We start from the raw sequence: 24,673 nt of genomic DNA, 5'->3' as shown, positions 1-24,673 counted from the left end.
ATTGGAAAATAAAAATTAATTGTTGTTCATGATTTCCAATAATAAATATATTTTGTATATGTACTTTCAAATATCGATAATTTTATGCTCATAGAATGTATTATCTAGCGATCCAATAACAAGAAACTTGGCTGTCAGCCGCCATGGAAAATATCGATAGAACGTTCTAACGATATTTGAAATATTTCAATATTATTAAAAAATATCGATATATCGGAGAAAAAGATTGCGATATTTTACAGGAGATATAGCCAGACTTTTAAGAAAAAATAAAAATATTTGTGTACCAGCCTAGAGAAATATCGACATTTTCTTAACAAAGAAAAACTGACTATTAATAAGATTTTAATAATAAGTACTAAAATGCACTAACATATAAAATTTAGTACCATTTTAAAAGGTTTATTAGAAGTTTCAAAATGGTTTTTATAAAGTTTAAGAAATATCTTTAACATTTTTGAAATATCGAAAATATCGATATATAGGCTAGAAATATCGATATAATCTTCTCTCCCGTTTATTTTCCACATCCCTACAATTAATATTTCGAAATGTATTTTAGTTGGAGGGGGTAATGACGTTCAGACCTCAAAAAAGGCCTTATAAGGTCTGAATCTAGAAGTTGCTGAACAGTTTAAAGCAATAAGCAAAAAGTGGGCTTTGTTTTATATCGTGCTCTATTGTGTAAACGTAGTTGTGATAGGAAGTTATAGTTATCCGTGTTTATAAGAAAGCTATAAGTAAGTATAACTTTGAAACAATTTTCTTTGTATTCATGACAATGCAGATTTTGCTTTGTTTAAGGGTTTCTTAGCAATTTTTAAATTTCTTTCCAACAAAAATTATAATATTTGTGTGTTCCTTTAACGTTATTTAGATAAAGATTATTCAGGAAATCTAAGGTTAGCATCATTATGTTTCAATTTATTATTTGTTAATGTGTTTTATGTATTACGTATTACTGAAAATATTTTCAATGTTTGTTTTAAATGTTTCAATACGTATTAGGTCTTTGTTATAGAATAGTTCGTGAATTGTTATGTTCATTAGTGTTGGCAATGTTATTTTTACCAGATTACTGATATATCATATATCAGTATACTTATTTCGCAGTATTATAATTTAGTTTGGTTATGTATTAACTTTTTAATAGGAAGTTATAAATTTAACGATATTAATTCTCTTTAATACATAATTCATTGCAATGCGATTAAATGTATCAATATTTTAATATACCTAGTCGAATTAAAAGTTGAAAAAGCACTCATAATAAAATCGAGTTTGTATATGTTCCTCAGATTTACTAATATGCCTTTCTTTTTACTACCACTAAATACCTTAAAATAATATAATTAGATTGTTTTAACTGAAACATTGAGAACATTAATGAAAACGAAAAAAACAAAACAAAGTAGACGTCAAATATGGTATATTGCAATATCATAGTAATAGCATCGATATATATTCAGTTATGTATATTCATATAGTATTTGCTTTGCTTTTGTTTTACACCTTTTTACACCACCAATCTGTTGTTCCTTGCATGTATGGATTTTTTTCTTGTACAAGCACTAGGAACTATAAAAATAATATTGATATGTACAAATTTAACATACCTGTGATCTTCGAAAATTAGCTGGCTATTCTGATAATTTTCTTGATATTCTTACATGTAGAGTTTAATATAATTTTTATTCACTTTTAAATTTATTTGTTTCTGAAATTTATAAAATTTGATTACATTTATATTAATTTTACAACCATGTATAAGAAATTGACAAGCAAGTAAAAGCAAACCATACAACTGGCAAATGCTAGACATAATGTAGACACATAATACACAATAGACACATAACTAGACCTAATGTAGATTATTCTAAAGTGTATGTGGATAGCAAACCAATCCTATACTACATGTTGTTTACTTTCTTATGTTCAATTTATATTTTTCATTAGTATATTTTTTTATTGCAGCATGCAGATTTTCGTGAAGACTTTGACTGGCAAAACCATCACCCTGGAGGCTGAGGCATCTGACACAATCGAAAATGTTAAAGCCAAGATTCAAGATAAAGAAGGCATTCCACCAGACCAGCAGCGATTGATCTTTGCTGGTAAACAACTAGAAGATGGACGTACATTGTCTGATTACAACATCCAAAAGGAATCAACTCTTCACTTAGTGTTGAGATTGAGGGGAGGCATGCAAATTATTGTCAAGACTTTAACTGGCAAAACCATTACTCTGGAGGTTGAAGCCTCTGACACTATTGAAAATGCGAAAGCCAAGATTCAAGATAAAGAAGGCATTGCCCCAGACCAACAGCGATTGATCTTTGCTGGTAAACAACTAGAAGATGGACGTACTCTTTCTGATTACAATATCCAGAAGGAATCTACACTTCACCTGGTATTGAGATTGAGAGGAGGCATGCAGATTTTTATCAAAACTTTAACTGGTAAAACGATCACCCTTGAAGTTGAACCATCAGACACGATTGAAAATGTAAAAGCTAAAATTCGAGATAAAGAAGGTATTCCTCCAGATCAACAGCGATTGATCTTTGCTGGTAAACAATTGGAAGATGGTCGTACCCTATCTGATTACAATATTCAAAAGGAGTCCACATTGCATTTAGTGCTAAGACTCAGAGGTGGCAATTAAAAGCATTTTTATTTGTATTTTGATATATTTTTAAATTAATGTGAAATAAATATCTGCAGTAATACATGTTTTTTTTTCTTACTCTTAACTTATTTGAAGACCATGTATTTAAAACTGAATATTTTTAAATTAGTATTTTATAATAAGCAACCCTTAATAACTCGAAGTGAAGATATTTTGAGTGTTTGGATAGCAGTTTTTGGGAGTTTGGATGTAAGAACCCTATTGGTAGTATATAATAGTTGATAATTAATAACCAATGCAGATGTAAAAATACTTATAGCTGATTTATATTCAAGATGAAAAACAGGAAATAGAATTAAAAGATATTAAGTTATTAGTTGTTTTTAGCTCTATTCGATATATATATTCGATATTCTATATCGATATATCGGAGAAAAAATTGCGATATTTTACAGGAGATATAGCCATACATTTAAGAAAATATAAAAATATTTGTATACCAGCCCAGAGAAATATCGACATTTTCTTAACAAAGAAAAACTGACTATTAATACAATTTTAATAATAAGTACTAAAATGCACTAACATATAAAATTTAGTACCAATTTAAAAGGTTTATTAGAAATTTCAAAAGGTTTTTTATAAAGTTTAAGAAATATCTTTAACATTTTTGAACCATTAAGAATTTTATATCTGTATTCCTGTCCTATACTATTAAATGAAATTATTCACTTTTGAGGAACTTCTAGGATCCATTTATTGGATCAATTTAAGTACATATTTTGTATTTTAGTAATACTGGTTGTTTTCCTATAAGGTTATTTGTTCACTGTTAAATTTTATTGTTTTCTTCCCTAATTAGAACTTTCTGAGAATGTAGTTAAGATCAATTTAAGACTGTTTATGAACATACTTTCTTAGCTTATTTAAAAGTCACTTTTATAACCATTAAATTGCGCAAGAGAGAAAAAACTATTTAATTCAACGTGTAACCTTTCTAGTATTGATGTGTTGATTTTTTAGTAATCCGATACGGCCAATCAACCAACAGCAAATCATATTAATGGCTTTTGTTGCGACTGTATTATATTGGGATATTTTATATTTTTATTCGTATTAGTAGTATTTTATGTATTTATTTCGTTTTAGAGAAACTGCGGTATTGTCAATAGCATATTGTATAGCTAGTCAGGTATTTTTGATGTTTGGTTTTCTTATCAATTTATATACCTACTTATAAAGCTGTAAAGTCTTAATTGGGGTAATAAGCAATAAAACGCCAGGGTTGGGTAGTATTTGAATTACTTGTATTTAGAAATTGTAATTAAAATACAAATACATGTTTTGTATTTTAATTACATCTTGAAAATATAATTTGTTATACATATTTCAAGTACCTGACGCTGGTGTGCTTGTTAAATGTCAATGGTTTCTTGGTTGTTTGAATATTTACATGTCTAAATATGTACCTTTATATTAGTCTACGGCAGTATACGAGTATAATCTTTTAACTCACATAAAAGTTATATTTACGATTTATTTAATACATAGAAATTAACTTGGATAAACATAAACACTGGTTCTTCTCGAACGTTAATGTGGCTGCATTTGAATATCATGAGAATTTTATTTACTAGCTCACGTCTTCATGTAAGAAAGCCACATTTAGGCATTTTTCTCTTTCCATAAATATTAAGGAATCGGATGTTAGAAAAGGGCAATAGATCCTACTTTCCTAGAAACTTACTAGAAACTAGAACATAATTGCTGCAGTTTTAGATTAGATTCAGGGCAACAAGTGTTACTATAGCAAACTTCTGCTTACTTTAACGTCTGTCCCAATCAGGTTAGATTGTCTGCAGGTTTCTAATTTAAGGAATTTTACTGTTATATTTATGTTTGCAACTAAAAGAGAGATTAAAAAGAATATTTGATAGGATTTTACTTTACAAAATGCTTTGGTTGTCAGAGGCATCACAATACGTGACAGGCAAATAATTCCAAACTTTTAATTCATGCCCTAAAGGTATATTAAAAAAAAAACATGAAATAACGCATAAGAGTAACAGGAACAGCAGTACTAGTAAAGAATATCATGATTTTATTGTTTCTGAGGACAGTTACAGTGTTCAGTCACAGGTGTCAAAAATAGTCATTATCATCATTTTAACCTAATTAAAAAGAGACAAAATGCTGTCCGATGGGTCGAACATATAACCGAATCAATCTATAAAATTAGATTTGTGTTGGCACTGCTCGACCCTGATGCCAAATGTCTACAAGATTCTCCAAAATGTTGGTGATAATTAGATGTTATAAGTCCAATTTGATACGGCAACGTTGTGACGTAATAATTTTTGATGGCGCACTGGGCTGTTTTATTGTATATACTATATAAAGAATTTATTGAACACTTGCATTGTATCATTGTAACATGTTACTCTCTCGTGTTTCAACACCTATTAATGCTTCACCATGCCATTATGCTTTCACCACATTACACTTTTAGTTCTTCCAATCAAACAGCCAATGCACGTCATTAAGACCATCGAACATATTGATATATTCAGTTTATAAAAACGCAAAATCCTTTTTAAACTCAAGGCATTTTTCTTTCTGATTTTACTAATTAGCATTACTCTAGTTAAAAAGAGACAGAAAGAAGTCTGATGTGCCAGAACATGTAAGAAAATCGGTCTATATATAAAACTCGATTTGTGTTGATACTGGTCGACACCGTTGTCATATGTCAATGGGCACATAATAGAACTACTCTAATCTACGAGCTACTGTGACTATTCAATAAATATGCATTTTGTTAGGAATGATTTTCTAGTGCATATTTTCAGGATCAAGGCTACTACTAACAATCAAACACATCTAAATAATAAGATATGAATTTTATTCATAATTGTATACAAGTTTTAGATATCATAGTCATTGAAATCAACTCACGAGGATCAATATTTTATTTTAAACAGTTACGAATTGTATATTTACATCATTCAAGTTGTACAAAAATGTTCGTTACAAAAAACCATACAAAAATGTTGTAGGGTGAGAGGTACGGCTCGATGACTAGCAACACTGATCTGATGTTGTTGATGAAAAGTCGCTTTCACGCGTCTTAGGGTAAAACAGAAAGAATTAAACTAGGTGCATCTAAAATCGTCTCTCGCAAATGCAAACATCTTTTATACTCACGTAACAACAATGTAAACAAGTTGTCAACAAGATATTTAACAGTTCTGAATTAAAACTACTGGACGGTTTTTATGGGTATAGGTTTATTTATACATTATTTTTAAGTCCTATGTTCTAATTAGATACTATATCGTGCATCAATGGTGTCTGGGCCCCTAATGTATTTATACATCTCGAAAAAATCCAAATAAGTATAGTATTTTCATAATAATAATATCATTCTAATGTAGCTGTTTAGTATTTTAAGTAACTTTAATAATGTCTAAAGTGTATTTAACTTAATATTGAGGTAAATAACACTGTTGTTAATATTTTAGGGTTAAGCCTCAATTGTTTTGTTTACTGTGTATATGAGTCCCCAATAATTGTTTTCTTTTCAGTAACCAAATAATATACTTATTATAAATTATAAAAGGCCAATATAAAATATCTGGTGTCTTGTGATTGAAATAATAGTTCCATGGGCTATACTTCACCAGGTTAGGAAAAATGATACATGCATTTTAAAATAAATTTATTTTTAATAATCTGTTTATTGTATACAATTTTGAATCGATATTTTTGTTATTCTTTATTATCGTCATGTAGCCCATTATAAAGTATCAAAAGAAATAGATATACAGTAACAATGCTAATTTTATATTAAAATCATTAAAAAAATATTTTCTAATAAATAATAATAAAATAAATAAACAGTTTTGACATATGAGTAATATCCAAATAAAAAATTTCGATATTTTCCAATACTTTTTCAAATATATATTGACAGTTATAATATAGAGTATCGAACTTTTTTGACAATTCTTTACCTCCCACCCTTTTTACACAAAAGAATGTTCTCAGAAAAAGTAGGGTTAAAGTGAATAAAAATCGATATTAACTAAAAGAATTGTATTGGAAAATAAAAATTAATTGTTGTTCATGATTTCCAATAATTAATATATTTTGTATATGTACTTTCAAATATCGATAATTTTATGCTCATAGAATGTATTATCTAGCGATCCAATAACAAGAAACTTGGCTGTCAGCCGCCATGGAAAATATCGATAGAACGTTCTAACGATATTTGAAATATTTCAATATTATTAAAAAAATATCGATATATCGGAGAAAAAGATTGCGATATTTTACAGGAGATATAGCCAGACTTTTAAGAAAAAATAAAAATATTTGTGTACCAGCCTAGAGAAATATCGACATTTTCTTAACAAAGAAAAACTGAATATTAATAAGATTTTAATAATAAGTACTAAAATGCACTAACATATAAAATTTAGTACCATTTTAAAAGGTTTATTAGAAGTTTCAAAATGGTTTTTATAAAGTTTAAGAAATATCTTTAACATTTTTGAAATATCGAAAATATCGACTTACAAAAATATCGATATATAGGCTAGAAATATCGATATAACCTTCCCTCGTTAATTTTCCACATCCCTACAATTAATATTTCGAAATGTATTTTAGTTGGAGGGGGTATTGACGTTCAGACCTCAAAAAAGGCCTTATAAGGTCTGAATCTAGAAGTTGCTGAACAGTTTAAAGCAATAAGCAAAAAGTGGGCTTTGTTGTATATCGTGCTCTATTGTGTAAACGTAGTTGTGATAGGAAGTTATAGTTATCCGTGTTTATAAGAAAGCTATAAGTAAGTATAACTTTGAAACAATTTTCTTTGTATTCATGACAATGCAGATTTTGCTTTGTTTAAGGGTTTCTTAGCAATTTTTAAATTTCTTTCCAACAAAAATTATAATATTTGTGTGTTCCTTTAACGTTATTTAGATAAAGATTATTCAGGAAATCTAAGGTTAGCATCATTATGTTTCAATTTATTATTTGTTAATGCGTTTTATGTATTACGTATTACTGAAAATGTTTTCAATGTTTGTTTTAAATGTTTCAATACGTATTAGGTCTTTGTTATAGAATAGTTCGTGAATTGTTATGTTCATTAGTGTTGGCAATGTTATTTTTACCAGATTACTGATATATCATATATCAGTATACTTATTTCGCAGTATTATAATTTAGTTTGGTTATGTATTAACTTTTTAATAGGAAGTTATAAATTTAACGATATTAATTCTCTTTAATACATAATTCATTGCAATGCGATTAAATGTATCAATATTTTAATATACCTAGTCGAATTAAAAGTTGAAAAAGCACTCATAATAAAATCGAGTTTGTATATGTTCCTCAGATTTACTAATATGCCTTTCTTTTTACTACCACTAAATACCTTAAAATAATATAATTAGATTGTTTTAACTGAAACATTGAGAACATTAATGAAAACGAAAAAAACAAAACAAAGTAGACGTCAAATATGGTATATTGCAATATCATAGTAATAGCATCGATATATATTCAGTTATGTATATTCATATAGTATTTGCTTTGCTTTTGTTTTACACCTTTTTACACCACCAATCTGTTGTTCCTTGCATGTATGGATTTTTTTCTTGTACAAGCACTAGGAACTATAAAAATAATATTGATATGTACAAATTTAACATACCTGTGATCTTCGAAAATTAGCTGGCTATTCTGATAATTTTCTTGATATTCTTACATGTAGAGTTTAATATAATTTTTATTCACTTTTAAATTTATTTGTTTCTGAAATTTATAAAATTTGATTACATTTATATTAATTTTACAACCATGTATAAGAAATTGACAAGCAAGTAAAAGCAAACCATACAACTGGCAAATGCTAGACATAATGTAGACACATAATACACAATAGACACATAACTAGACCTAATGTAGATTATTCTAAAGTGTATGTGGATAGCAAACCAATCCTATACTACATGTTGTTTACTTTCTTATGTTCAATTTATATTTTTCATTAGTATATTTTTTTATTGCAGCATGCAGATTTTCGTGAAGACTTTGACTGGCAAAACCATCACCCTGGAGGCTGAGGCATCTGACACAATCGAAAATGTTAAAGCCAAGATTCAAGATAAAGAAGGCATTCCACCAGACCAGCAGCGATTGATCTTTGCTGGTAAACAACTAGAAGATGGACGTACATTGTCTGATTACAACATCCAAAAGGAATCAACTCTTCACTTAGTGTTGAGATTGAGGGGAGGCATGCAAATTATTGTCAAGACTTTAACTGGCAAAACCATTACTCTGGAGGTTGAAGCCTCTGACACTATTGAAAATGCGAAAGCCAAGATTCAAGATAAAGAAGGCATTGCCCCAGACCAACAGCGATTGATCTTTGCTGGTAAACAACTAGAAGATGGACGTACTCTTTTTGATTACAATATCCAGAAAGAATCTACACTTCACCTGGTATTGAGATTGAGAGGAGGCATGCAGATTTTTGTCAAAACTTTAACTGGTAAAACGATCACCCTTGAAGTTGAACCATCAGACACGATTGAAAATGTAAAAGCTAAAATTCGAGATAAAGAAGGTATTCCTCCAGATCAACAGCGATTGATCTTTGCTGGTAAACAATTGGAAGATGGTCGTACCCTATCTGATTACAATATTCAAAAGGAGTCCACATTGCATTTAGTGCTAAGACTCAGAGGTGGCAATTAAAAGCATTTTTATTTGTATTTTGATATATTTTTAAATTAATGTGAAATAAATATCTGCAGTAATACATGTTTTTTTTTCTTACTCTTAACTTATTTGAAGACCATGTATTTAAAACTGAATATTTTTAAATTAGTATTTTATAATAAGCAACTCTTAATAACTCGAAGTGAAGATATTTTGAGTGTTTGGATAGCAGTTTTTGGGAGTTTGGATGTAAGAACCCTATTGGTAGTATATAATAGTTGATAATTAATAACCAATGCAGATGTAAAAATACTTATAGCTGATTTATATTCAAGATGAAAAACAGGAAATAGAATTAAAAGATTTTAAGTTATTAGTTGTTTTTAGCTCTATTCGATATATATATTCGATATTCTGTATCGATATATCGGAGAAAAAATTGCGATATTTTACAAGAGATATAGCCATACATTTAAGAAAATATAAAAATATTTGTATACCAGCCCAGAGAAATATCGACATTTTCTTAACAAAGAAAAACTGACTATTAATACAATTTTAATAATAAGTACTATAATGCACTAACATATAAAATTTAGTACCAATTTAAAAGGTTTATTAGAAATTTCAAAAGGTTTTTTATAAAGTTTAAGAAATATCTTTAACATTTTTGAACCATTAAGAATTTTATATCTGTATTCCTGTCCTATACTATTAAATGAAATTATTCACTTTTGAGGAACTTCTAGGATCCATTTATTGGATCAATTTAAGTACATATTTTGTATTTTAGTAATACTGGTTGTTTTCCTATAAGGTTATTTGTTCATTGTTAAATTTTATTGTTTTCTTCCCTAATTAGAACTTTCTGAGGATGTAGTTAAGATCAATTTAAGACTGTTTATGAACATACTTTCTTAGCTTATTTAAAAGTCACTTTTATAACCATTAAATTGCGCAAGAGAGAAAAAACTATTTAATTCAACGTGTAACCTTTCTAGTATTGATGTGTTGATTTTTTAGTAATCCGATACGGCCAATCAACCAACAGCAAATCATATTAATGGCTTTTGTTGCGACTGTATTATATTGGGATATTTTATATTTTTATTCGTATTAGTAGTATTTTATGTATTTATTTCGTTTTAGAGAAACTGCGGTATTGTCAATAGCATATTGTATAGCTAGTCAGGTATTTTTGATGTTTGGTTTTCTTATCAATTTATATACCTACTTATAAAGCTGGAAATTCTTAATTGGGGTAATAAGCAATAAAACGCCAGGGTTGGGTAGTATTTGAATTACTTGTATTTAGAAATTGTAATTGAAATACAAATACATGTTTTGTATTTTAATTACATCTTGAAAATATAATTTGTTATACATATTTCAAGTACCTGACGCTGGTGTGCTTGTTAAATGTCAATGGTTTCTTGGTTGTTTGAATATTTACATGTAAAATGTATGTACCTTTATATTAGTCTACGGCAGTATACGAGTATAATCTTTTAACTCACATAAAAGTTATATATACGATTTATTTAATACATAGAAATTAACTTGGATAAACATAAACACTGGTTCTTCTCGAACGTTAATGTGGCTGCATTTGAATATCATGAGAATATTATTTACTAGCTCACGTCTTCATGTAAGAAAGCCACATTTAGGCATTTTTCTCTTTCCATAAATATTAAGGAATCGGATGTTAGAAAAGGGCAATAGATCCTACTTTCCTAGAAACTTACTAGAAACTAGAACATAATTGCTGCAGTTTTAGATTAGATTCAGGGCAACAAGTGTTACTATAGCAAACTTCTGCTTACTTTAACGTCTGTCCTAATCAGGTTAGATTGTCTGCAGGTTTCTAATTTAAGGAATTTTACTGTTATATTTATGTTTGCAACTAAAAGAGAGATTAAAAAGAATATTTGATAGGATTTTACTTTACAACTTACATGCTTTGGTTGTCAGAGGCATCACAATACGTGACAGGCAAATAATTCCAAGCTTTTAATTCATGCCCTAAAGGTATATTTAAAAAAAACATCAAATAACGCATAAGAGTAACAGGAACAGCAGTACTAGTAAAGAATATCATGATTTTATTGTTTCTGAGGACAGTTACAGTGTTCAGTCACAGGTGTCAAAAATAGTCATTATCATCATTTTAACCTAATTAAAAAGAGACAAAATGCTGTCCGATGGGTCGAACATATAACCGAATCAATCTATAAAATTAGATTTGTGTTGGCACTGCTCGACCCTGATGCCAAATGTCTACAAGATTCTCCAAAATGTTAGTGATAATTAGATGTTATAAGTCCAATTTGATACGGCAACGTTGTGACGTAATAATTTTTGATGGCGCACTGGGCTGTTTTATTGTATATACTATATAAAGAATTTATTGAACACTTGCATTGTATCATTGTAACATGTTACTCTCTCGTGTTTCAACACCTATTAATGCTTCACCATGCCATTATGCTTTCACCACATTACACTTTTAGTTCTTCCAATCAAACAGCCAATGCACGTCATTAAGACCATCGAACATATTGATATATTCAGTTTATAAAAGCGCAAAATCCTTTTTAAACTCAAGGCATTTTTCTTTCTGATTTTACTAATTAGCATTACTCTAGTTAAAAAGAGACAGAAAGAAGTCTGATGTGCCAGAACATGTAAGAAAATCGGTCTATATATAAAACTCGATTTGTGTTGATACTGGTCGACACCGTTGTCATATGTCAATGGGCATATAATAGAACAACTCTAATCTACGAGCTATTGTGACTATTCAATAAATATGCATTAGATGTACTATAAAGTAAAAATAAATTATATTTTGTAACGTTATTTTTATTTCGTTATTTTATTTAAATTTTGTTGATAGAGTCAATAGAAGCTAAAACTTAAATTTGGTGCGGCAACGTTGTATTATAAATTTTGTTAGGAATGATTTTCTAGTGCATATTTTCAGGATCAAGGCTACTACTAACAATCAAACACATCTAAATAATAAGATATGAATTTTATTCATAATTGTATACAAGTTTTAGATATCATAGTCATTGAAATCAAGTCACGAGGATCAATATTTTATTTTAAACAGTTACGAATTGTATATTTACATCATTCAAGTTGTACAAAAATGTTCGTTACAAAAAACCATACAAAAATGTTGTAGGATGAGAGGTACGGCTCGATGACTAGCAACACTGATCTGATGTTGTTGATGAAAAGTCGCTTTCACGCGTCTTAGGGTAAAACAGAAAGAATTAAACTAGGTGCATCTAAAATCGTCTCTCGCAAATGCAAACATCTTTTATACTCACGTAACAACAATGTAAACAAGTTGTCAACAAGATATTTAACAGTTCTGAATTAAAACTACTGGACGGTTTTTATGGGTATAGGTTTATTTATACATTATTTTTAAGTCCTATGTTCTAATTAGATACTATATCGTGCATCAATGGTGTCTGGGCCCCTAATGTATTTATACATCTCGAAAAAATCCAAATAAGTATAGTATTTTCATAATAATAATATCATTCTAATGTAGCTGTTTAGTATTTTAAGTAACTTTAATAATGTCTAAAGTGTATTTAACTTAATATTGAGGTAAATAACACTGTTGTTAATATTTTAGGGTTAAGCCTCAATTGTTTTGTTTACTGTGTATATGAGTCCCCAATAATTGTTTTTTTTTCAGTAACCAAATAATATACTTATTATAAATTATAAAAGGCCAATATAAAATATCTGGTGTCTTGTGAATGAAATAATAGTTCCATGGGCCATACTTCACCAGGTTAGGAAAAATGATACATGCGTTTTAAAATAAATTTATTTTTAATAATCTGTTTATTGTATACTATTTTGAATCGATATTTTTGTTATTCTTTATTATCGTCATGTAGCCCATTATAAAGTATCAAAAGAAATAGATATACAGTAACAATGCTAATTTTATATTAAAATCATTAAAAAAATATTTTCTAATAAATAATAATAAAATAAATAAACAGTTTTGACATATGAGTAATATCCAAATAAAAAATTTCGATATTTTCCAATACTTTTTCAAATATATATTGACAGTTATAATATAGAGTATCGAAATTTTTTGACAATTCTTTACCTCCCACCCTTTTTACACAAAAGAATGTTCTCAGAAAAAGTAGGGTTAAAGTGAATAAACATCGATATTGACTAAAAGAATTGTATTGGAAAATAAAAATTAATTGTTGTTCATGATTTCCAATAATTAATATATTTTGTATATGTACTTTCAAATATCGATAATTTTATGCTCATAGAATGTATTATCTAGCGATCCAATAACAAGAAACTTGGCTGTCAGCCGCCATGGAAAATATCGATAGAAAGTTCTAACGATATTTGAAATATTTCAATATTATTAAAAAATATCGATATATCGGAGAAAAAGATTGCGATATTTTACAGGAGATATAGCCAGACTTTTAAGAAAAAATGAAAATATTTGTGTACCAGCCTAGAGAAATATCGACATTTTCTTAACAAAGAAAAACTGACTATTAATAAGATTTTAATAATAAGTACTAAAATGCACTAACATATAAAATTTAGTACCATTTTAAAAGGTTTATTAGAAGTTTCAAAATGGTTTTTACAAAGTTTAAGAAATATCTTTAACATTTTTGAAATATCGAAAATATCGACTTACAAAAATATCGATATATAGGCTAGAAATATCGATATAATCTTCTCTCCCGTTTATTTTCCACATCCCTACAATTAATATTTCGAAATGTATTTTAGTTGGAGGGGGTATTGACGTTCAGACCTCAAAAAAGGCCTTATAAGGTCTGAATCTAGAAGTTGCTGAACAGTTTAAAGCAATAAGCAAAAAGTGGGCTTTGTTGTATATCGTGCTCTATTGTGTAAACGTAGTTGTGATAGGAAGTTATAGTTATCCGTGTTTATAAGAAAGCTATAAGTAAGTATAACTTTGAAACAATTTTCTTTGTATTCATGACAATGCAGATTTTGCTTTGTTTAAGGGTTTCTTAGCAATTTTTAAATTTCTTTCCAACAAAAATTATAATATTTGTGTGTTCCTTTAACGTTATTTAGATAAAGATTATTCAGGATATCTAAGGTTAGCATCATTATGTTTCAATTTATTATTTGTTAATGTGTTTTATGTATTACGTATTACTGAAAATGTTTTCAATGTTTGTTTTAAATGTTTCAATACGTATTAGGTCTTTGTTATAGAATAGTTCGTGAATTGTTATGTTCATTAGTGTTGGCAATGTTATTTTTACCAGATTACTGATATATCATATATCAGTATACTTATTTCGCAGTATTATAATTTAGTTTGGTTATGTATTAACTTTTTAATAGGAAGTTATAAATTTAACGATATTAATTCTCTTTAATACATAATTCATTGCAATGCGATTAAATGTATCAATATTTTAATATACCTAGTCGAATTAAAAGTTGAAAAAGTACTCATAATAAAATCGAGTTTGTATATGTTCCTCAGATTTACTAATATGCCTTTCTTTTTACTACCACTAAATACCTTAAAATAATATAATTAGATTGTTTTAACTGAAACATTGAGAACATTAATGAAAACGAAAAAAACAAAACAAAGTAGACGTCAAATATGGTATATTGCAATATCATAGTAATAGCATCGATATATATTCAGTTATGTATATTCATATAGTATTTGCTTTGCTTTTGTTTTACACCTTTTTACACCACCAATCTGTTGTTCCTTGCATGTATGGATTTTTTTCTTGTACAAGCACTAGGAACTATAAAAATAATATTGATATGTACAAATTTAACATACCTGTGATCTTCGAAAATTAGCTGGCTATTCTGATAATTTTCTTGATATTCTTACATGTAGAGTTTAATATAATTTTTATTCACTTTTAAATTTATTTGTTTCTGAAATTTATAAAATTTGATTACATTTATATTAATTTTACAACCATGTATAAGAAATTGACAAGCAAGTAAAAGCAAACCATACAACTGGCAAATGCTAGACATAATGTAGACACATAATACACAATAGACACATAACTAGACCTAATGTAGATTATTCTAAAGTGTATGTGGATAGCAAAGCAATCCTATACTACATGTTGTTTACTTTCTTATGTTCAATTTATATTTTTCATTAGTATATTTTTTTATTGCAGCATGCAGATTTTCGTGAAGACTTTGACTGGCAAAACCATCACCCTGGAGGCTGAGGCATCTGCCACAATCGAAAATGTTAAAGCCAAGATTCAAGATAAAGAAGGCATTCCACCAGACCAGCAGCGATTGATCTTTGCTGGTAAACAACTAGAAGATGGACGTACATTGTCTGATTACAACATCCAAAAGGAATCAACTCTTCACTTAGTGTTGAGATTGAGGGGAGGCATGCAAATTATTGTCAAGACTTTAACTGACAAAACCATTACTCTGGAGGTTGAAGCCTCTGACACTATTGAAAATGCGAAAGCCAAGATTCAAGATAAAGAAGGCATTGCCCCAGACCAACAGCGATTGATCTTTGCTGGTAAACAACTAGAAGATGGACGTACATTGTCTGATTACAACATCCAAAAGGAATCAACTCTTCACTTAGTGTTGAGATTGAGGGGAGGCATGCAAATTATTGTCAAGACTTTAACTGGCAAAACCATTACTCTGGAGGTTGAAGCCTCTGACACTATTGAAAATGCGAAAGCCAAGATTCAAGATAAAGAAGGCATTGCCCCAGACCAACAGCGATTGATCTTTGCTGGTAAACAACTAGAAGATGGACGTACTCTTTCTGATTACAATATCCAGAAGGAATCTACACTTCACCTGGTATTGAGATTGAGAGGAGGCATGCAGATTTTTGTCAAAACTTTAACTGGTAAAACGATCACCCTTGAAGTTGAACCATCAGACACGATTGAAAATGTAAAAGCTAAAATTCGAGATAAAGAAGGTATTCCTCCAGATCAACAGCGATTGATCTTTGCTCGTAAACAATTGGAAGATGGTCGTACCCTATCTGATTACAATATTCAAAAGGAGTCCACATTGCATTTAGTGCTAAGACTCAGAGGTGGCAATTAAAAGCATTTTTATTTGTATTTTGATATATTTTTAAATTAATGTGAAATAAATATCTGCAGTAATACATGTTTTTTTTTCTTACTCTTAACTTATTTGAAGACCATGTATTTAAAACTGAATATTTTTAAATTAGTATTTTATAATAAGCAACCCTTAATAACTCGAAGTGAAGATATTTTGAGTGTTTGGATAGCAGTTTTTGGGAGTTTGGATGTAAGAACCCTATTGGTAGTATATAATAGTTGATAATTAATAACCAATGCAGATGTAAAAATACTTATAGCTGATTTATATTCAAGATGAAAAACAGGAAATAGAATTAAAAGATTTTAAGTTATTAGTTGTTTTTAGCTCTATTCGATATATATATTCGATATTCTATATCGATATATCGGAGAAAAAATTGCGATATTTTACAGGAGATATAGCCATACATTTAAGAAAATATAAAAATATTTGTATACCAGCCCAGAGAAATATCGACATTTTCTTAACAAAGAAAAACTGACTATTAATACAATTTTAATAATGAGTACTAAAATGCACTAACATATAAAATTTAGTACCAATTTAAAAGGTTTATTAGAAATTTCAAAAGGTTTTTTATAAAGTTTAAGAAATATCTTTAACATTTTTGAACCATTAAGAATTTTATATCTGTATTCCTGTCCTATACTATTAAATGAAATTATTCACTTTTGAGGAACTTCTAGGATCCATTTATTGGATCAATTTAAGTACATATTTTGTATTTTAGTAATACTGGTTGTTTTCCTATAAGGTTATTTGTTCATTGTTAAATTTTATTGTTTTCTTCCCTAATTAGAACTTTCTGAGAATGTAGTTAAGATCAATTTAAGACTGTTTATGAACATACTTTCTTAGCTTATTTAAAAGTCACTTTTATAACCATTAAATTGCGCAAGAGAGAAAAAACTATTTAATTCAACGTGTAACCTTTCTAGTATTGATGTGTTGATTTTTTAGTAATCCGATACGGCCAATCAACCAACAGCAAATCATGTTAATGGCTTTTGTTGCGACTGTATTATATTGGGATATTTTATATTTTTATTCGTATTAGTAGTATTTTATGTATTTATTTCGTTTTAGAGAAACTGCGATATTGTCAATAGCATATTGTATAGCTAGTCAGGTGTTTTTGATGTTTGGTTTTCTTATCAATTTATATACCTACTTATAAAGCTGTAAAGTCTTAATTGGGGTAATAAGCAATAAAACGCCAGGGTTGGGTAGTATTTGAATTACTTTTAGTATTTAGAAATTGTAATTAAAATACAAATACATGTTTTGTATTTTAATTACATCTTGAAAATATAATTTGTTATACATATTTCAAGTACCTGACGCTGGTGTGCTTGTTAAATGTCAATGGTTTCTTGGTTGTTTGAATATTTACATGTCTAAATATGTACCTTTATATTAGTCTACGGCAGTATACGAGTATAATCTTTTAACTCACATAAAAGTTATATTTACGATTTATTTAATACATAGAAATTAACTTGGATAAACATAAACACTGGTTCTTCTCGAACGTTAATGTGGCTGCATTTGAATATCATGAGAATTTTATTTACTAGCTCACGTCTTCATGTAAGAAAGCCACATTTAGGCATTTTTCTCTTTCCATAAATATTAAGGAATCGGATGTTAGAAAAGGGCAATAGATCCTACTTTCCTAGAAACTTACTAGAAACTAGAACATAATTGCTGCAGTTTTAGATTAGATTCAGGGCAACAAGTGTTACTATAGCAAACTTCTGCTTACTTTAACGTCTGTCCTAATCAGGTTAGATTGTCTGCAGGTTTCTAATTTAAGGAATTTTACTGTTATATTTATGTTTGCAAAGCAAAGAGAGATTAAAAAGAATATTTGATAGGATTTTTAAATTACAAAATGCTTTGGTTGTCAGAGGCATCACAATACGTGACAGGCAAATAATTCCAAACTTTTAATTCATGCCCTAAAGGTATATTAAAAAAAAAAACATGAAATAACGCATAAGAGTAACAGGAACAGCAGTACTAGTAAAGAATATCATGATTTTATTGTTTCTGAGGACAGTTACAGTGTTCAGTCACAGGTGTCAAAAATAGTCATTATCATCATTTTAACCTAATTAAAAAGAGACAAAATGCTGTCCGATGGGTCGAACATATAACCGAATCAATCTATAAAATTAGATTTGTGTTGGCACTGCTCGACCCTGATGCCAAATGTCTACAAGATTCTCCAAAATGTTGGTGATAATTAGATGTTATAAGTCCAATTTGATACGGCAACGTTGTGACGTAATAATTTTTGATGGCGCACTGGGCTGTTTTATTGTATATACTATATAAAGAATTTATTGAACACTTGCATTGTATCATTGTAACATGTTACTCTCTCGTGTTTCAACACCTATTAATGCTTCACCATGCCATTATGCTTTCGCCACATTACACTTTTAGTTCTTCCAATCAAACAGCCAATGCACGTCATTAAGACCATCGAACATATTGATATATTCAGTTTATAAAAACGCAAAATCCTTTTTAAACTCAAGGTATTTTTTTTTCTGATTTTACTAATTAGCATTACTCTAGTTAAAAAGATACAGAAAGAAGTCTGATGTGCCAGAACATGTAAGAAAATCGGTCTATATATAAAACTCGATTTGTGTTGATACTGGTCGACACCGTTGTCATATGTCAATGGGCATATAATAGAACAACTCTAATCTACGAGCTATTGTGACTATTCAATAAATATGCATTAGATGTACTATAAAGTAAAAATAAATTATATTTTGTAACGTTATTTTTATTTCGTTATTTTATTTAAATTTTGTTGATAGAGTCAATAGAAGCTAAAACTTAAATTTGGTGCGGCAACGTTGTATTATAAATTTTGTTAGGAATGATTTTCTAGTGCATATTTTCAGGATCAAGGCTACTACTAACAATCAAACACATCTAAATAATAAGATATGAATTTTATTCATAATTGTATACAAGTTTTAAATATCATAGTCATTGAAATCAACTCACGAGGATCAATATTTTATTTTAAACAGTTACGAATTGTATATTTACATCATTCAAGTTGTACAAAAATGTTTGTTACAAAAAACCATACAAAAATGTAGTAGGATGAGAGGTACGGCTCGATGACTAGCAACACTGATCTGATGTTGTTGATGAAAAGTCGCTTTCACGCGTCTTAGGGTAAAACAGAAAGAATTAAACTAGGTGCATCTAAAATCGTCTCTCGCAAATGCAAACATCTTTTATACTCACGTAACAACAATGTAAACAAGTTGTCAACAAGATATTTAACAGTTCTGAATTAAAACTACTGGACGGTTTTTATGGGTATAGGTTTATTTATACATTATTTTTAAGTCCTATGTTCTAATTAGATACTATATCGTGCATCAATGGTGTCTGGGCCCCTAATGTATTTATACATCTCGAAAAAATCCAAATAAGTATAGTATTTTCATAATAATAATATCATTCTAATGTAGCTGTTTAGTATTTTAAGTAACTTTAATAATGTCTAAAGTGTATTTAACTTAATATTGAGGTAAATAACACTGTTGTTAATATTTTAGGGTTAAGCCTCAATTGTTTTGTTTACTGTGTATATGAGTCCCCAATAATTGTTTTTTTTCAGTAACCAAATAATATACTTATTATAAATTATAAAAGGCCAATATAAAATATCTGGTGTCTTGTGAATGAAATAATAGTTCCATGGGCTATACTTCACCAGGTTAGGAAAAATGATACATGCATTTTAAAATAAATTTATTTTTAATAATCTGTTTATTGTATACAATTTTGAATCGATATTTTTGTTATTCTTTATTATCGTCATGTAGCCCATTATAAAGTATCAAAAGAAATAGATATACAGTAACAATGCTAATTTTATATTAAAATCATTAAAAAAATATTTTCTAATAAATAATAATAAAATAAATAAACAGTTTTGACATATGAGTAATATCCAAATAAAAAATTTCGATATTTTCCAATACTTTTTCAAATATATATTGACAGTTATAATATAGAGTATCGAACTTTTTTGACAATTCTTTACCTCCCACCCTTTTTACACAAAAGAATGTTCTCAGAAAAAGTAGGGTTAAAGTGAATAAACATCGATATTGACTAAAAGAATTGTATTGGAAAATAAAAATTAATTGTTGTTCATGATTTCCAATAATTAATATATTTTGTATATGTACTTTCAAATATCGATAATTTTATGCTCATAGAATATATTATCTAGCGATCCAATAACAAGAAACTATGGCTGTCAGCCGCCATGGAAAATATCGATAGAACGTTCTAACGATATTTGAAATATTTCAATATTATTAAAAAAATATCGATATATCGGAGAAAAAGATTGCGATATTTTACAGGAGATATAGCCAGACTTTTAAGAAAAAATAAAAATATTTGTATACTGTATTTCTTAACAAAGAAAAACTGACTATTAATAAGATTTTAATAATAAGTACTAAAATGCACTAACATATAAAATTTAGTACCAATTTAAAAGGTTTATTAGAAGTTTCAAAATGGTTTTTATAAAGTTTAAGAAATATCTTTAACATTTTTGAAATATCAAAAATATCGACTTACAAAAATATCGATATATAGGCTAGAAATATCGATATACCCTTCTCTCGTTAATTCTGCACATCTATACAATTAATATTTGGAAATGTATTTTAGTTGGAGGGGGTATTGACGTTTAAACCTCAAAAAAGGCCTTATAAGGTCTGAATCTAGAAGTTGCTGAACAGTTTAAAGCAATAAGCGAAAAGTGGGCTTTGTTGTATATCGTGCTCTATTGTGTAAACGTAGTTGGATAGTTATCCGTGTTTATAAGAAAGCTATAAGTAAGTATAACTTTGAAACAATTTTCTTTGTATTCATGACAATGCAGATTTTGCTTTGTTTAAGGGTTTCTTAGCAATTTTTAAATTTCTTTCCAACAAAAATTATAATATTTGTGTGTTCCTTTAACGTTATTTAGTTAAAGATTATTCAGGAAATCTAAGGTTAGCATCATTATGTTTCAATTTATTATTTGTTAATGTGTTTTATGTATTACGTATTACTGAAAATGTTTTCAATGTTTGTTTTAAATGTCTCAATACGTATTAGGTCTTTGTTATAGAATAGTTCGTGAATTGTTATGTTCATTAGTGTTGGCAATGTTATTTTTACCAGATTACTGATATATCATATATCAGTATACTTATTTCGCAGTATTATAATTTAGTTTGGTTATGTATTAACTTTTTAATAGGAAGTTATAAATTTAACGATATTAATTCTCTTTAATACATAATTCATTGCAATGCGATTAAATGTATCAATATTTTAATATACCTAGTCGAATTAAAAGTTGAAAAAGCACTCATAATAAAATCGAGTTTGTATATGTTCCTCAGATTTACTAATATGCCTTTCTTTTTACTACCACTAAATACCTTAAAATAATATAATTAGATTGTTTTAACTGAAACATTGAGAACATTAATGAAAACGAAAAAAACAAAACAAAGTAGACGTCAAATATGGTATATTGCAATATCATAGTAATAGCATCGATATATATTCAGTTATGTATATTCATATAGTATTTGCTTTGCTTTTGTTTTACACCTTTTTACACCACCAATCTTTTGTTCCTTGCATGTATGGATTTTTTTCTTGTACAAGCACTAGGAACTATAAAAATAATATTGATATGTACAAATTTAACATACCTGTGATCTTCGAAAATTAGCTGATAATTTTCTTGATATTCTTACATGTAGAGTTTAATATAATTTTTATTCACTTTTAAATTTATTTGTTTCTGAAATTTATAAAATTTGATTACATTTATATTAATTTTACAACCATGTATAAGAAATTGACAAGCAAGTAAAAGCAAACCATACAACTGGCAAATGCTAGACATAATGTAGACACATAATACACAATAGACACATAACTAGACCTAATGTAGATTATTCTAAAGTGTATGTGGATAGCAAACCAATCCTATACTACATGTTGTTTACTTTCTTATGTTCAATTTATATTTTTCATTAGTATATTTTTTTATTGCAGCATGCAGATTTTCGTGAAGACTTTGACTGGCAAAACCATCACCCTGGAGGCTGAGGCATCTGACACAATCGAAAATGTTAAAGCCAAGATTCAAGATAAAGAAGGCATTCCACCAGACCAGCAGCGATTGATCTTTGCTGGTAAACAACTAGAAGATGGACGTACATTGTCTGATTACAACATCCAAAAGGAATCAACTCTTCACTTAGTGTTGAGATTGAGGGGAGGCATGCAAATTATTGTCAAGACTTTAACTGGCAAAACCATTACTCTGGAGGTTGAAGCCTCTGACACTATTGAAAATGCGAAAGCCAAGATTCAAGATAAAGAAGGCATTGCCCCAGACCAACAGCGATTGATCTTTGCTGGTAAACAACTAGAAGATGGACGTACATTGTCTGATTACAACATCCAAAAGGAATCAACTCTTCACTTAGTGTTGAGATTGAGGGGAGGCATGCAAATTATTGTCAAGACTTTAACTGGCAAAACCATTACTCTGGAGGTTGAAGCCTCTGACACTATTGAAAATGCGAAAGCCAAGATTCAAGATAAAGAAGGCATTGCCCCAGACCAACAGCGATTGATCTTTGCTGGTAAACAACTAGAAGATGGACGTACTCTTTCTGATTACAATATCCAGAAGGAATCTACACTTCACCTGGTATTGAGATTGAGAGGAGGCATGCAGATTTTTGTCAAAACTTTAACTGGTAAAACGATCACCCTTGAAGTTGAACCATCAGACCCGATTGAAAATGTAAAATCTAAAATTCGAGATAAAGAAGGTATTCCTCCAGATCAACAGCGATTGATCTTTGCTGGTAAACAATTGGAAGATGGTCGTACCCTATCTGATTACAATATTCAAAAGGAGTCCACATTGCATTTAGTGCTAAGACTCAGAGGTGGCAATTAAAAGCATTTTTATTTGTATTTTGATATATTTTTAAATTAATGTGAAATAAATATCTGCATTAATACATGTTTTTTTTTTCTTACTCTTAACTTATTTGAAGACCATGTATTTAAAACTGAATATTTTTAAATTAGTATTTTATAATAAGCAACCCTTAATAACTCGAAGTGAAGATATTTTGAGTGTTTGGATAGCAGTTTTTGGGAGTTTGGATGTAAGAACCCTATTGGTAGAATATAATAGTTGATAATTAATAAACAATGCAGATGTAAAAATACTTATAGCTGATTTATATTCAAGATGAAAAACAGGAAATAGAATTAAAAGATATTAAGTTATTAGTTGTTTTTAGCTCTATTCGATATATATATTCGATATTCTGTATCGATATATCGGAGAAAAAATTGCGATATTTTACAGGAGATATAGCCATACATTTAAGAAAATATAAAAATATTTGTATACCAGCCCAGAGAAATATCGACATTTTCTTAACAAAGAAAAACTGACTATTAATACAATTTTAATAATAAGTACTAAAATGCACTAACATATAAAATTTAGTACCAATTTAAAAGGTTTATTAGAAATTTCAAAAGGTTTTTTATAAAGTTTAAGAAATATCTTTAACATTTTTGAACCATTAAGAATTTTATATCTGTATTCCTGTCCTATACTATTAAATGAAATTATTCACTTTTGAGGAACTTCTAGGATCCATTTATTGGATCAATTTAAGTACATATTTTGTATTTTAGTAATACTGGTTGTTTTCCTATAAGGTTATTTGTTCATTGTTAAATTTTATTGTTTTCTTCCCTAATTAGAACTTTCTGAGGATGTAGTTAAGATCAATTTAAGACTGTTTATGAACATACTTTCTTAGCTTATTTAAAAGTCACTTTTATAACCATTAAATTGCGCAAGAGAGAAAAAACTATTTAATTCAACGTGTAACCTTTCTAGTATTGATGTGTTGATTTTTTAGTAATCCGATACGGCCAATCAACCAACAGCAAATCATATTAATGGCTTTTGTTGCGACTGTATTATATTGGGATATTTTATATTTTTATTCGTATTAGTAGTAT

The 24,673-nt window shown here is 28.6% G+C and overlaps 1 pseudogene across 1 annotated transcript; it reads left to right on the top strand.

The window, feature by feature from the left end:
• Window positions 1–631: 631 nt before the first annotated feature.
• LOC143201086 (polyubiquitin-A-like) lies at window positions 632–23,641 on the top strand (annotated as a pseudogene). The gene is made up of 5 exons (XR_013006872.1): window positions 632–740; window positions 1,975–2,679; window positions 8,716–9,420; window positions 15,595–16,527; window positions 22,664–23,641. The product of XR_013006872.1 is annotated as a polyubiquitin-A-like (transcript).
• The last annotated feature ends 1,032 nt before the right edge of the window (window positions 23,642–24,673 follow it).

The sequence above is a fragment of the Rhynchophorus ferrugineus genome, unplaced genomic scaffold (genome assembly GCF_030347505.1).
Source record: "Rhynchophorus ferrugineus isolate W39M unplaced genomic scaffold, kcgeb_rfMv2 rfM8, whole genome shotgun sequence".
Lineage (NCBI taxonomy): Eukaryota > Metazoa > Arthropoda > Insecta > Coleoptera > Curculionidae > Rhynchophorus > Rhynchophorus ferrugineus.
The sequence above is the reverse complement of the archived record's forward strand: the minus strand, read 5'-3'. Positions and strand labels throughout refer to the sequence as shown.